This window comes from Rousettus aegyptiacus, unplaced genomic scaffold (assembly GCF_014176215.1).
Source record: "Rousettus aegyptiacus isolate mRouAeg1 unplaced genomic scaffold, mRouAeg1.p scaffold_m13_p_11, whole genome shotgun sequence".
Lineage (NCBI taxonomy): Eukaryota > Metazoa > Chordata > Mammalia > Chiroptera > Pteropodidae > Rousettus > Rousettus aegyptiacus.
The window spans coordinates 40,833,467-40,849,364 of NW_023416286.1; positions in this window are offsets into that span (position 1 = coordinate 40,833,467).

A 15,898-nucleotide genomic window follows, 5' to 3' on the forward strand; every position below is an offset into this window, starting at 1 on the left:
ATATCAGGGATCTCCCTTGCCCTGTGGAATCCATTGGTTTTAGTCAATGGGAAAACATTAGCAAGAAATGAGAGGGAGAGAGGAGAGAAGGTTAGCGTATGTATCCCGCAGATACCTACAGGGTCCCTGCTGCCTGGCTACCTCCCTCAAACCAACGCTCAGCTTTCAAGCGGCCCATTAAGCACAGCACTGTCTTTGGGTTCTTGTGACAATTTGCTCCCTTACCATTTCAGGCTTAGGGGTGGTAACAGAAAATGTTTCTGTTCTTTGTGGTTTCCTGACACTGTGCCCATTGTTTTGGAATAGTCCCTTTACTAAACTGTTCTTCTAATTGCCCACTTTAGTGTGACACTGTGTCCTCTGGGATCCTGACTGATACACTTAGGTTATAGCAATAGCTTTATACCCACCCTACTGCCCTCACTCAGTCTATTTTTAAAACAGTAGCTAAAATGAACCTGCTAAGACTGGGAGGGTCACGTCATGTCATTCATCTGCTCCAAACACCAGTGGCTTCTTTCTCACTGAGTAAATGCCAAAGTCCTCCCAATGGAAGGCTCTGTGTGATTTGCCCTCTACTACCCATTCAGTCTCCCTTTCCTTCTTTCCATCCTCCCCTCACTCCATGGCTTTCTCACCAATGCTGGAATACATCAGGTTTACCCCTGCCTCAGGGTCCTTGTACCTGCTGTTCCTTCTGCAGGAAATGTTTTCCCAAATATCCTCAGGGCTTCTTCCCCCACCACTTAGATTACTCCCTCACCTTTGCTCCAGAGCCAACGAGCCCTTCATTTATGTCCTCCTCTTCCTTCGTTCCCAAGTGGACTTTCCCAAATCTATTTTATCTTCTGTAATACTTACCATATTCTAATATACTATATAACGTTTTTATTTGCTTATTGTCTCTCTCTCCTCACTACAATTAAGCTCCACGAGGGCAGGGATTTGGGGTTCTTGACACCTACAACAGCATAGGCATTCAATACATGATAATTGAATATTCAATAAGTTATTCAAGAAAATTACTCTGGACTTAGAGATGGGAGATCTAGTCTGGAATCCAGTTTCTGCTTCATTTTTCCATCATTGTTGTCCTTCCTTCCCTTCCTTCCTTCCTTCCTTCCTTCCTTCCTTCCTTCCTTCCTTCCTTCCTTCCTTCCTTGCTCTTCCTTCCTCTGATAGCCCTTGAAGTATTTGTTTTTATAACTGCACAGAAAAATGAACAGAAACCTAAACTTAACCAAATCAAACACTATTTTCACCTCCTCAGCCTCCTGACATTGATCTCAATATCCAAAGCTCCTTTCCAACCATTGTTAATGTGCAGATATAATCTTAAAACTATAAACATAATGTAGGTACTATTTTCTGTATTCCTCTTTTTGGCTTAATATTTCCACAATGAAGGTGATGCCCTTCCCACCTCCCTATTATGCTCCTTGAAAAAAATGAACAGTACATAAAATATGAAAAGAAAAATGAGAGAGATTAAATCTTAACATCTGAGGTACTACCATCAGCATGTTTATGATCATCCACATATATATACAGATGATATATATGGATCATCTACCTACTATCATCTATCATCTTTCTATCTATCATGTATTCTATCTACCTATGTATCCCTCTATTTTTTACGAAAAAAAAGATGGCATGATAAATGTTATTTTTATGATTAGATCTACTTAGAAATAAATAAATAAAAATTCAGCTTCTCTAACCAAGGTATTAATTTAGTATATAATATTTTATCTACAATTTTCTCCAGTTTGTTTCATTTTTCAAGTTGAGATTCCAGTGTTGTTTTTTTTTTCCTAAAGGAAACAGTATGACCTCTCTCATACTTGAGTATTTTGAATTATTTTAAAGTGAAAATAAAACTATTGTAGACCCTGATTATTGACTTTAGTTATTGTGTTAAAACGTCACTTAATATATACTAATATATAACTCAATGTTTCTTATGATTTGGCTCTCATGTAAAATCGAAGCAAGCTTATAAATTAAATATAAAACAACACTATAAAATGAATAAAATTCAAATTGATAACATTAATATAATACAAGACACTTTTGATGAAACTAAATGACTAATTTTTGGTTTAATGATTGAACAATATAGCCTCAAGTTTGAGCCTATATTTAATTTCTCTCAGTAGTTCTACTTCGATAATACAGAAAATGTTAATTTGTAATTCTGTTTTATAAATTAGTATTAATACCTTTAAGGCATTGTTGGCTAGTTCAAGTTAATCAGGCCACATACTTAATAAAAACTGCCACCAATCAATGCATAATTGCAAATTTTAATGAAGTTTCATTCTGTAAAGTTGTTTCATTCAATTAAATATACTGGTGATCTTAGCATTGCTGCATTATAGAAGTCTGCTTTCACATGGTCAGTTTTCAGTAGGATTAAGAACAGAAATAGTTGCCAGTTCATGTTTACTACTACCTTTCTGTTCCTGTGCGATACACATAGAGATAAGTGTTTTTGCAGGACGTTGGCTGGCAATCTGCCTGTGGCCCAGACAGCTTTGGAACAGCTTTAGCTATATAAGGTTGCAGGGCTTGATATGGCTCCATTTTCTTACCCTTTTTCCTACTTAAATCAAAGTAAAATACTGATTTGTAAGGTGTTCTCTGATATTATTTGGTTATCACTTGGAAGGAATATGCTTATGAATGCAAACTCGAACTTTTAAGTTGCATACTTATTACACGTTACATTTAGTTAGAAGATAGTGAAGTGATGATAAAAGTGCTTATATTTTGCATAGATGATAAGTATAACTAAATACAAAATTAACAAAATTTTAAAAAGATCTCACTGGCCTAAGGGGATAGAAGTCCTGTGCCCCAGATTGGAAACAACAACAACAACAACAACAAACAAAAAAACAAAACAAAACAAAACAAAAATAAATAAAGATATAATGGGTTTCAGAATGTATATCATTCTGGTCTCAAATAATAGTTGCACAACCTACGCGCTATGCAAACTTGGGAAATTTACTTAACCTTTCTGAACCTACTTTTCCTATTTGTAAAATGATGACCATCCTTGCTGCTTACATGAGAAAATCAACATTGTGGAGTTGTGATAAGGACTTAATATACTGAGATGCACCAGATGACTGGGCAGATCTAAGTGTTATGGAACCCTTAGTTGCCATCACAAACAGCACAGCTGGTGGAGTCTCTAGCCCCAAGGAAAGAGCCTCAACAGTTTGTTAGCCGAGCTCCTAAATCACTACACTGAGTGGGTGATTATAGACTTAATTGCCAGCCAGATATTAAGACCCAGTTTTACAACCACAACTTTACATAACTTTCTAACAAGCAAGGGGATTATCTTTTTGCATATGACCTGTCCCTGATCTAATGGAAGCATTTTTCTTTCTAAGATTAAGACCCAAACTCAGTCCAGAGAACGCAGACTGGCGAAATGTACATTTGAATTAGTTACAACACTCTTAAGGAACAGTGTTCTAGGCAGAGGAGAATATAAGGCAGTTAAAAAACTTCTGCGGATGATTAATGTTCAAACACATGCTGTGAACAGCTTTCCGTATCCGATGGCGGTAAAAATAAGAACTAGGATTGACTGTGATGGCTTCCATGTAAAGAGTAGCTTTTAATGTAATTATTCAGCAGATATTTATTCAGACATATTTTTTTTTTCTAGGCACTTGGAATTCCTTGGAGGAGATGGTAGCATACTGGAGAACATTCACAGACACATGAACGTGACACAGGATGAGACATGCTACACAACTGTCTACTAGATGCTGTGGAGGGGTCGAAACTAGTGCTGTAGATTTAAAAGAAATCTTTACAGATAAAGCAAACCTTTTATTTATTTATTTTTTACCTGTACACTTTTGAAGCATAGTGTACTTAATACCTTCCCAGACCACTTGCATTTTTTCTAGATTCAAAAGTTAGGTGAATAATTTAAGTTGGAGTCTACCCTGATGCCCAGTAAGGTTTATATGTAGATGGCAATGGTAGGTCAAAGAGCTTAAAGTTACCTGGACCTAACACTGAGTTAGGAAAGAACCCACTTTCTTTCCTGCATGATAGCTGAGAGTCTGCTTATGTCTTATAATACATACTTCCTGAGTCAGGGCAGGGAATGTATCAGTTTTTGTTTTTGTTTTTTTTTTTAAGCATTTAGTTGGTAGATTAAAAAAAAAAACAACAAGAGGATGAGGGAGTTGAATATAAATTGTCAGGAGAGGTTAGAAACCAAGAAATGACACTAACCGTGTTATCCCTCTAGTAACAGGGGCCTCTAAGCCTGGTACCAGCTGACAAGAGCATGCTGCAAGCCGGGGATTAGATCCAGTGCCAGAGCAAAGAAATATTCCTTTTTCTCCCCATTGGAGCTCTGGCCACCTACGGTCATTATTTCCATTATCTCTTCTTCCATGAGGCCACCTGGCCACTGCCAAGCTTTTCTCAGCGGACACTGTTGATCATGTTTATTCAAAGTCCTCCGTGTGTCTCGCTCTGCCTCAGCGTTCCTCTCACTGGGCTGTGCGGGGCTGTGGAGTTTACAACTTTCCCTTCAACAGCTGGCAGCTACAAATTAACTTTTTAACTTCATTAGGCTAATACGCTGAATTACCCCTAATTTGGAGCACCTGAAGCACTCTCCTTCTCCTGCCTCTCCCCTCCAACTACCTTCCCTCATCAATCAGGGGCTGAGTGGCAGGAAAGTAGCATATGTAAAGTCAGGCCCGGCTGGTCAGAGACATGTGTGTTTTTCCATCCCTGCTGAACAACGGAAAAGCTTGGTCTGTTCCAGTCATATCCCATCTCTGCGGTCAGGGCTGGAGTGAAACAAGAAGCCATTGCAGTTGCAAGGAGAGTGAACATGACTAGAGAGATCAGTCTTCCTTCTGTCTGCCTTCGGGCATGCACCCTTCCTCAATCAGCAATTTCCATGCCGGATGATCTAATTCAGAGTTGCTTTCCACACCGCTATTTTTTTTTTAAATTGAATAAATTTGATGTATAACATTATGTAAGTTTAAGGTGTACAACAGGTTATTTTGATATATTGTAATGTGATTGCTGATATAGTGATATAGATAATAATGCACTGTCATCCTGTAATGGCTACATCACTGCTATTTTAGCATTCCCAGGAAGTCAGACTAAGTGGGATAGCATTCCCCTTTACCCTTTCCCATTTTCCCGGCAACCAGATGGCTGAAAGCTTTTGAAAAACATAAACAAAAACACCAAGTTTTATCATCTTTCTCTAATCACACCTGTGTTTAGTGATAGAGACTCCTGGCTAGCTCCCTTTCAGCTGGGTTTTCTTAAAGCCCGCAAATAGTTCAAAACAATCTGAAAAGTTGAACAAAGATCTCCCCACTATCCTGTCAGCTCAAGTGCCAATTTTCTGCCCAGAGAATTTTCCCTAGAGGGTACTGAAGGAAAACCAGTACAAACAGAACTCAAAATCTCTTTTGGACCCATGGTGCATTGCTTCCCGCAGTTTTAGCGGATAAAGCTCTTTTCATCATATGGCTCTCCTGGAACCTCTCCTCCCTAAAAGCTTGGCCTTGAGAATGAGTCTGGGAGACCAGAAAGGCAGATAAACAAGATTTGCTGGAACAAAAAAAGCCAACACATCCCTGACTTAAATCTTATAAGGGGAGTTACACTTTGTAAAAGCAATTCAGATGCACTTTGTACAGGAGCAGTAGTGGAAATAGTTTCTTGGAGACAGAATTGGAGCATAGAAAGTGAATATCGATGCCAGAAGCTTAAATTGAATATTACTCGATTTTGTTCCCCTTAAATTTTGTTTTTTGTAAGCTTTTATTTTTACACTTTATAGATCAGGCAACCATATGTCCTAATTTTCTTGGGACAATCCTTGTTTGCACCTGTTATCTTGATATAATTTTCAAAAGGGCCTCTTCCACTTTCAAAAATATTCCAATCACTAAAGTAAGTTATAAAGTCACCCCATTTGCTCTGAATCCCCAATGACCATTTGTCTAATCTCCCAACCTCAAGATAATAAGCAAATTAGATTAGTTTTTGAGAATTTACATTAATGTTATGAAGAAAAATAGTATTCTGGTCTCATTTTCTCTTTCACTTTTTCCCCCTTCATTTGGGGCAAAAAGTGATGGAGAAGCCATGTGCTGGAAAGAGAAGAATTTGGAGTTTTAATTCCCCTACTGACAGTTACTTTATCTTCGGTTAAGTAAATTTGGTTCTAACTGAACCTCATCATCTTGGTCTAAAAAATGAAACTAATTATAACTGTCTTAAAAGATCATTGAAAGGGTTATATAAAGACATGTATGGAACTAGCATAGTGACTGGGAGTGGCAGCTAGAGCCATAGCAGTAGATGCAGGTGCTGCAGTGGTTCTAGTCGTAGGTAAAGCTGCCCCAGAGTAGCAGAGAAAAAGGCCCTGGATTTGGTTCGGATGATCTCTGGTTAAGCTTTTCCTCTGTAACCAAACAGCTATGTAACCTTGGACAAGCAAGCCAATTTCAACCCCTGAGTTTCATCTAGGTCTTGCCTAAATAGCAATTTCATTCTTTTAATGGTAAAATGGAATAATGCTGATGAAAAACTGTACAGACTATGAAGTTTATATGGACATCATATATGACTTCCTGGATGCTCTCTCAGTGTCGCTTTGGAGAGTATTCCTACATGTCATGGGAAGATGCTTGGTATTATGGTCCAAGTACTGGAAAGCGCACTAGACTTGAGAATGAGGGTCTTGATTTTTGAAGCCCCAAGGTGTGCCAGGAGTGAACTGTGAGCTGTTAATGAGTGAAGGTATATATACAGGCAAACTGGCTGCAATAGAAGAAAGACCTTCCTAACAATACAGGTGATTGGAGACACAATGTTCACTCTCTATGGCTGGCATGATTAATTGCTTACCCAAGAGCCACTTTCTCTTATTTTCTGCTTACAGATCCCTGATTTTATGGTGGAAGGAGGCCTTCCATACCATAGAGGTAAGCCCTATTCCTAGACCCAAGGGATGAGCTATCTTTGGTATAATTCAGCTGTGGCAATCCCTTCCCTTGTGACAGAGATCATCCTAGGCGTGAGTTTAAACTTTGATTGTGGCCAACAAGACATAGTGAGGTGTGGGTGATGGGGGAACTTCATTTATAGGATAAAAAAAAACAAGCCCTTTTTGGGAATAAGCCTTTCCTCCAAGTTCCTATTTCCTGCCTTGACTTCTCTGTAGAAAGAGTTTGGCAGCTGCTGTGCATTCAGAGACCATGTGCATGAGGATGAGCAGCCAGATGTGAAGACTGTCCCATTGACACTGATAAACTTGATCAGCCCAGGAGTGTCTACTACTAGTTCACTTAAAAGAGATAATAAATATGTTCCGCTTTTAGACATACAGCCCAGCTGAAAGCATTCCTAAGTGACACAACCACATAAGTTAGATAAATCCAAAGAGTACTTTATAGTTTCTTTTTTTTTTTTCAGTGTTTTCTCTCAATTGTCTTTGGCAACTTGAAGTTTGGCCGAATATCATGCTTGGGGCATGAAAAGAAGAAAATATAGCTGTAGATATTACTCTCATATCTTTTAAAATGTTTTTCTACTTATTTTCAAAGATAAATACAAAAATTATGGGTTAGCAAAAAGATGTTATTCTATAAAAAAAATTTAGACTCTCAATCAGTGAATACATAAAATTCTGCTGTGATGAACCATAAACTGTAACTCACTCAATTGGCCTGAACGTTTTGAATTTGTATTATTGGAGTCTGGCATCCTTTAGGTGTTCAGACCACATAATATGCATATAAAAACTAGGAGTTAAAAATAATAAAAATAAGTTTGAAAAACCACATTGGGCTTTCCTGTCAGTGGTGGTTCCATTTTTATGTGTCAGGATTAATATTTCACACAAACCAGCTCATTAAAAAAAGTAACCTTGGAACAGTGTCAGGTGGAGATTTTTTTTAAAGATGTGCTGGAAATTATGCAGCCATAAAGAGCATTCCTACTAATTATCTTGGTACTCATATCATGCTGACCAGTGTGTCACCAAGTTGGGATAACAGAGAACCCCCTCCATGCTGTCTCACACACTGTTTTGTTCCATTTTTTCTCAAACTCATTTACTCAATGCTCATATTTATGCAAGAGAGGGTAATGAGGTAGCCAGAGGTTACAGGGGGTACAGAGGGCTTTGGGATGATGAGAGCATTGGTAACTAGTGCGGCTAGCCTCAGGCTGTCTGAAATTGAAATCTGAGGCTAAATTAATAACTCAACCTGAGCATATAAGTCTGCCTCCTATAGGGTTGACACTATGTTGTTTGACATAAAAGGATCTCTAGATATGATAGACAAAAAAATAAAGTTCAAGATGATTCCATTGCAAGTACACATTTTGGGGGCAGTAAACACAAAGGGGGGGGGGACATAGACTATCTAAAATTTCCCCAGAATGTAACTTTATGTTTTGATCTATAGAATGTGTGTGACCTCTGTGTAGTCTTAGAAATCAATAATGATCTTGTAAACAAGTAGACGTCTATTCTACGATTACACTCCTCATGACTTCTTCTGAAGTCAAGGCCAGCTTGGATTTTGATAAAGATCAGGAGCAGAATAAGATACTGATTAGTCTCATGGCTGTGCTTTTCTTTTTTATTTATTTACATTTCAAAACTGGAACATGGAGATAATTTCCCAAAGTATGGTTAAAAAGATAGTGGGATATTTATCTATATTTCCAATGTAGGTACATTCAACAGAATACTCCCAGTGTGGAAAATATCAAAAATAACAGTGAATAAGCAGAAAAATGATGCCTGAGAGACATTATATATTGGCCCCCAAAGACACTAGCTTAGAGCTATTCTGAAAACTGAAAGTTAATCACAATCGGAGGTATCCATGAGATAGATTAGAATGAGAATTGAAAATATAATCCTACCTTTCTCCTGAATCATATTTGCTTTTCCAGTATAGAATATTGTACTTGATTATGTTTCAAAATAGATATCAGGTTTTGATAGTATCTGGAGAACACTAAATTGATTAGAAGAATTAAGGGGTTGCTATTAATGGCCAACAAAAATTATTTGACCTATACAGTGTATAAAGTTATGGTTAAAACACGACTGGAAACTGTGCTATGGATGAAAGTAGTGATTTAGCAATATTTGAAATTTAAAATACTCAATAATTGGACAAATTAAAGGATTTCTTTGTACAAATGAAGAAAATAGAACTTAAGTGATCTTTTTAATGTCATACGGAAACTGTATGAGAACTCTGGTCTCATGACACATGATGTGGTGGATTTTCACTTCCCAGCAGTGCCTTGTGGACTGGGATATGAGGGAAATAAATGAAATAGTCTCTAAGTTCTGTTCCAGCCATCTATGTGACAGTACCGTCTTATCTGTGATGGATCATTGATAAGACCGTCTCTGTGCACTAATAATGATGCAGAAATCGCAAGGCAGTCAATGCACAGAGGTGTTCTGTGTTTCCTTTCTTCCAGGAATTTATTCTCTCATCAGTCCAGAAGTAGCACAGAATGAAAGACAAGATGTCTTCCTTTACCCTAGTACAACCAAGAACAATAAAGGTGTTTTAAAAATCACTTTTACTTAAGTTTTTTTAAAAAAGTAGCTTCCAGCTACAGGTTTCTTTCTCACTTCTCCAATAAGGTAGCCAGAAGGTGAGGGGCAGGTGTGCTGAGCTTTATAACCAATGCCCCTGCAATGTGGTCCTGACTTCTATTCCCAGTCTAATTTCCCACAACTCAAACCATAAATCGAGCTGAACTGCATTTTTCTTTCCACAAATGCACATTTTTATGCTCTTCAAACTTTATACAGTATTCTCTTTCTTGAACTTTCTTTTTTACCACCAAGAAATTATCTGATCTCCAATTTCACAGAGAAATAGAATCACAGGTGAATCTCAACTTATCACTGCAAAATCTCTAAACCTGATACCTAGACCCATTTTCTCTTGCTCTTCTTCCCTTCTTTCCTTCCTTCTTCCCTCTCTTCCTCCCTGCCCCTCCTTCTCCTCCTCTTCCTCCTCTTCTTCATTTATTTATTTATTTTTCAATCTAAGGTCATCCATGTTCTCCAGAGGCCATTTTCTTCTGCCTTTTATGAGTGACTATGCTATTGGCTACTCGCTCTTTTATTTCTATTTTAACTTTATCTTCTAGATCCCTACTATCATGATTAGAACATGCTCACATTTCATTCACTATAAACGTATCCTTCCTCGATCCCATTCTCCTGATAAGTATGACATTCCTCTTATCTATAGTATTTAGTATCTTTATAATTATAGGTAGATAATAATTATATAACTAGCTATATGATTTTTTTCTCCTCTTAATAAAAGTGTTGCAGAGCAGGAATCTAATTTGTTTAACTCATTATTGAACATCTAGAGCCAAACACAATGTCTAACCCACAGTAGGGAGGTATTGAATAATTTTTGATGACTGATTAATAAGTGAACGAATGAAAGACTGTATGAATAACATTCTTCCTTTAGCTCTTTGCTCTTATTGTTCCTTCTCTGTAATCAGAATGCCTTTTCCTGTCCCTTTTTTTCTTATCCAAATCCTGCATATCATCAGTTGATATTTAAGTGAACTATATCATATTGCCACCTCCTCCCATACCAAAAGGATTCCCTTATGTCTTGAACATAATTGCTCCCTTCTCAAAACTCTCATTTTTAGAAGCATTTAGCACCTTATATCTAGTACCTAGTATGCATGACTTTTCTCCAGTAAAATATTGAATGCTTATTGAAGATAGGTCCCAGTACAGTGACATCATGTGTTCTCCACAAGAACACAGATTTGTACAGTGACAGGGCTCAATAAACACTGAGCTAATCAATCTATTCATTTGTTCATTCACTTAACTATTTATTGAGCTTCCACTAAGGCACAGTCAATTGTGCTAGGAATAAAAAGGTGTGTAAGGCACAGTCTCTGTCTTTACAAAACTTACAGTAGGTAATACAGAAGAATTAACTGGCAATTTTGTTAGTGTGGTAAGTATTATGGTAAGAATAACTGCCATCAAGGGTAGGCTTGTTGGATTTAGAGAAGACTTCTCAGAGAAAGGGACTCAGAGTCGAGTCCTAAATGATGAGTAGAAATTAACCTAGACTAAGGAAGCAAAAGGAAAAGCATATAAAAATCCTCAAAGGTTAACCAGAGCACGGCACACTCAGGGAACAAAAAGAGCGTGGCGTGCTGGAGACTAACTGGGCAGGTGGTGGGGATACCAGAGCTAGATCTTCAGTGGCTTTATTTAAAGGCAAGAGGAACCATGGAATCAGAGAATTGTGTGACTGGGTTTGTGTTTTAGGAAGTTCTTTTTGGCTGGAAAAATGAAAGCACAAATAAATGGGGGGTTGGGGGGCAAAGGAAAAGGACTTTCACAGGAGAACACAGAAGTTAACATGGAAGTGAAAATTTCTAGTTTTAGATTTCTCTCTCTGCACATACCTTTTCTGCGATTTAGCATATTGTGCATCTTGTCCTTTGGTCATTTTTTTTTTCTCTGAGACTTTAATAGTCTTTTCAGGTTCTTTAGAATTAATGAGGCAAATGTCCTCAATCAAGAAGCAATTTAAGAACATGCTGCTAATTTCAATGAGTTCTGTAAATGAACTAATTTAATACCAGCTGACCTTTTTATTTAGGGAGGATGATTTGTGGCTGTATTTTTCTGATTTGTGTCTATAAGCCTCAGCAGTCTGAATGGGCACTTTGAGCCCAGGGGTAAACATTAATCATTGTGCAAGGATGGTACACTTCTAAGAGGAGCATGGGACATTCACTTCAGTTAGTAAGTGGAAGGTATCTTTTAAGAAGAAGATCTTCACTGGGTTTATTAAAACTGAAAACCATAGAATTAAGAATACTAAACTTCTCTAGTGATATAGACTAAGCAGAAAGATGCTGAATGGTATTATGAGATTTTAACCATGTCCTAGAGATTTTTCTACCCTATACTTTTTAATTTTTGTAACTTCTTTAGTGCTGGAATGGTGCCAATTTTTTTAAACTTTCTTTATTAGCATAGAAGATCTCACTTCTTGAATAAAATTGAGACACACTGAATGATACTTTGATGATCCTGCCGTTTCTTTTTAAGTGGCTTTTACCATTTAATCTTGTAAAGAACCAATATTTCTTTTCTCTAAGATCAGCTATCAGTAGGAATGTATCTTTTGCTGATGATTTTGTATGAATGGTTTTGCCTTAAAGCAGCAAATCTATAGGTCTACAAGCAGCGAGAACATTTGACAATGCCATCATACCAATAAAAGGATAAAATGTTATTTCTGCCAGGGAAGCAGTTTCTATTTAATGGGAAAGTATTGTTCTAAGTACGGTTTAGTTTAGCGTTGTTGAATCAAGCCTGAAACAGCAGCTTTCAAGTGCCTGGTAAACTCAATCTTCTTTGAAGACCAAGTGGAAGGAGAATTGAATTGATAAAATCAGGATAGGGTAGCATTTCCTTCAAAAGAGTTAAGAAGCACTAACCACAAAGAAAATGGTTAATAAAATGACTACACTAAAATTAAGAACTCCTATTCATAAAAAGATACTATAAATAGAACAAAAGACAGCCAGAGCAGAAAAAGATATTTGCCAAACGTAACTGCCAAAGGGTTTGTATCAAGAATAAAAACAGAACTCCTGCAATCCTGTTGAAAAATGGCCCAAAGACATGAAAAAGCAATTTGGGAAAGAGGAAATCCAATGGTCAATGACTATTTGAAAAAAAGCTCAAATCTCTTGTCAATCAGGGCAATGAGAATTAAACTATTAGTTGTCCATGAGATTGGCAAAAATCAACAAATTGAAAAATGCTATCTTGGTTGGCTTGAACCAGGAAAAACAAGAGCTCTCATATACTACTGGTTGGAGTAAAACTGTTGAAACCACTTTAAAAAACAATACCTAAAAAAGTTGAAGATACTTGTACCCTGTGACTCAGCATTTCTATTTCAAAGAGAGAAAGTCATACATATATGTTTGCTCACACATTTCACTTTAAAAATCTGGAAAAACATTTTGTTTTGTTTTGTTTGGGTGTGTGAGAGTCTCTAGAGCAAAAGCAAGGTGATAGAGAATTAGCGAATGAATAAAGGGACATTTGCACTAAAAAGGAAGGTAGGAATGAAGGGAGAGAGGGGGAGGGAAAGTGGGAGGAAGGAAGAAAGAAACACAGAAAGAAAGAGAAAGAAGGAAAAAAGAAGGAACAAAGGAAGGAAGAGAGAAAACAAGAAAGAAGAAAGGAAGCAGGAGAGAAGGGAAGGAGGGAAGAAGGAAAGGAAGATATTTTGAGGGGTTCTATGCAAAATGAGATCTAGATGAAATGAGATCTAGTATTTTTAAATAAAATACTAACTAGGAGAAGGAGAAACTATTTCTTAAATCGAATGTTGTGGCCTTATAAGGTATTGTTGCCCCAAAATGTGGAAAAGACTAAATGGAGCCCTCATTCATCTTGAACAGAAAAGCCAACATTTATTTAGCATTAATTATGTTTTATGCATAGTACAAAACCCTCTACATGTAAAAATCTCATTTAATCACCATATTATATATATTCTCATACCCCCAAATTTACCTCTAAAACTAAATAAAGTGTTATCTCTATTTTACAAAAGCAGACACTTAGGGAAAGTAAAGTTGCCCAAGATTACAAAATTTGTAGATGGTTAAGCTGAAATTCAAATTCAGTTTAATGGTTCCAAAAATACAAACAAAACAAAACAAAACCAAACAAAAATCTTACAGGTGTATTCGGTCTTCCTTCCTTTGAGCTATTGGCCAAAATCATATATTAAAGAATAACTCATGGACAATAGAATAGTGGTTACCAGACAGTAGGGGGAGAGGGGAGGGGGGAGGTAGATGGGGTAAAGGGGGTCAAATATGTGGTGACAGAAAGAAATCTAACATACAGTGTAAATATATACATGCCTTACTGTTAAAGTGTACAGCTGAAACTTATTGGATTTTGTTAACCCATGTCATCATTTAAAAAAAATGTTTAATTAATTAATTTTAAAAAGAAAGTAGTACCTAATATGGATATTTTTTGCATTGATATTAATTTTGTGTCCAAGGGATGGAAAATGAAAAAAAAAATTTTTTTTTCAAAAGAAAGAAAAAAGAAAAACTTAGCCAGAATACTTTAAAACCCAGCCCCCAACCCTCTAAAAAAAGTTTTAAAAAATATATGGTTTTTTTGTTACTTGAAAAAGTAATAGCTCTTTAGCATTACCGCACTCTCACCCTTTTTTCTGTTTGACGACTTTAGGGAGAAGGTATTATTTCTGCCTGTAGAGAATAAGAAAACAAAGGGGCATCTGGTTTGGGCCTATCTCCCTTTTTCATGATATAGTTACAGGAAAGATATAATCCCTGCATTTTGGAAGCATTCGAATGAATAACTACTGCATTTTGGCACTGTGTTAAGCAGGTAAACACAAGAAGTAAAGACCTTTGCAAGCTGAGAGGCAACTTTGAAGATACAGAATTTACACATTGAGCACCAATTTAATGTCACCAATTTTTTTTCTTCCTTCTTTTAGTGAATATGTCTATCTTTAAAATAATACACATTAGTCAAATTAAAAGCAATAACCATTGTCTGTGACAGAAAGTTGTCAGTGCCATCATTTTAACAGACTGATTCAACCACGGAAAACATACTGGAGAAGTCTAACGCATGCCCTTTATCAAGTCATACATGCCAAGTGGATTATTTGAAGATACATTTTACTTCTTCAGTAGCATGAATGGAAACTTTTCAAGGGCAATTCATTCAGTTTCTCTGTCTTAATCTGCTTCAATTATTCATACCGAGTCTGAGCTACACAGTAACAGAAATATCCAGTGACTTGTGCTCTACAAGTGTTGAACAAAATATCACAAGTGCATTACTTTAGGAAGCAACATCTAAAGAACAGAAATAAAGGGAGGGCATAGGAGTATATGAATTAAAAGAATAAGGCATGTTTTATTCTGAGATCTTAACATATTTTGTTTGGGGCCTAGACTGATCTTTCTTTGAAAGGTAATTGCACAAAGAAGATAGAAAATAACATATTGATGACTTTATTGTTTTATATTTTATCCAAATTTTACTTAGGTTAAGATCCAAGTGATTTCTATTCTACTAAATTCTTTTTTTTTAATTGCTGGTTTCTTCTAGCCATAAACTTGATTTCTATGTATCTCATTGATCTCCATTAGTCAAACAGAAAGAGTAATATCCATTTTCCTATTTCCAAAGGAAATTATGAATAGCAATGATGTAATAGAATTACTTCAATAATACACTGACCTCTTTAAAAAAAACTTTACGGGTAGTCTAAGCTTTTCTATAGCTTTAAATTTGGCTGATATGGTTATCTAAAAATGCTTTAACACACTTATATTTAGCATTTATTGCAGCATTCTGAATATTTGTCACTTTAATGTGGGAGAAAATCTGAATAAACACTTGGCGGTGGAAGGCCATCTGGTGTCGTTGGGGAGCAACTACGGGTTTGCATGGAAGCTTAGGAAATGTGTTTTCCACTTCATCTGCTTTCTAGTGTGTGTTTTGAGACAGGTTATACATACCGATACAAGTTGTAGTGGGCCCTTATTTACCTCTACAAACTGGGAGCAGTTATGGTATCCTTTGGTATTGTTTTTATCATGTTATGGTATAATTTTCATAGGATAATATTTGACTTCAGAGTATGTTTGAACTGCCATTTGACTATGGACATATCTGATAATTTTAGATTTTGTCACATATTTCTACTCTACTGTACCGAGCTCTGACTCAGAAGACTAGTAAGTT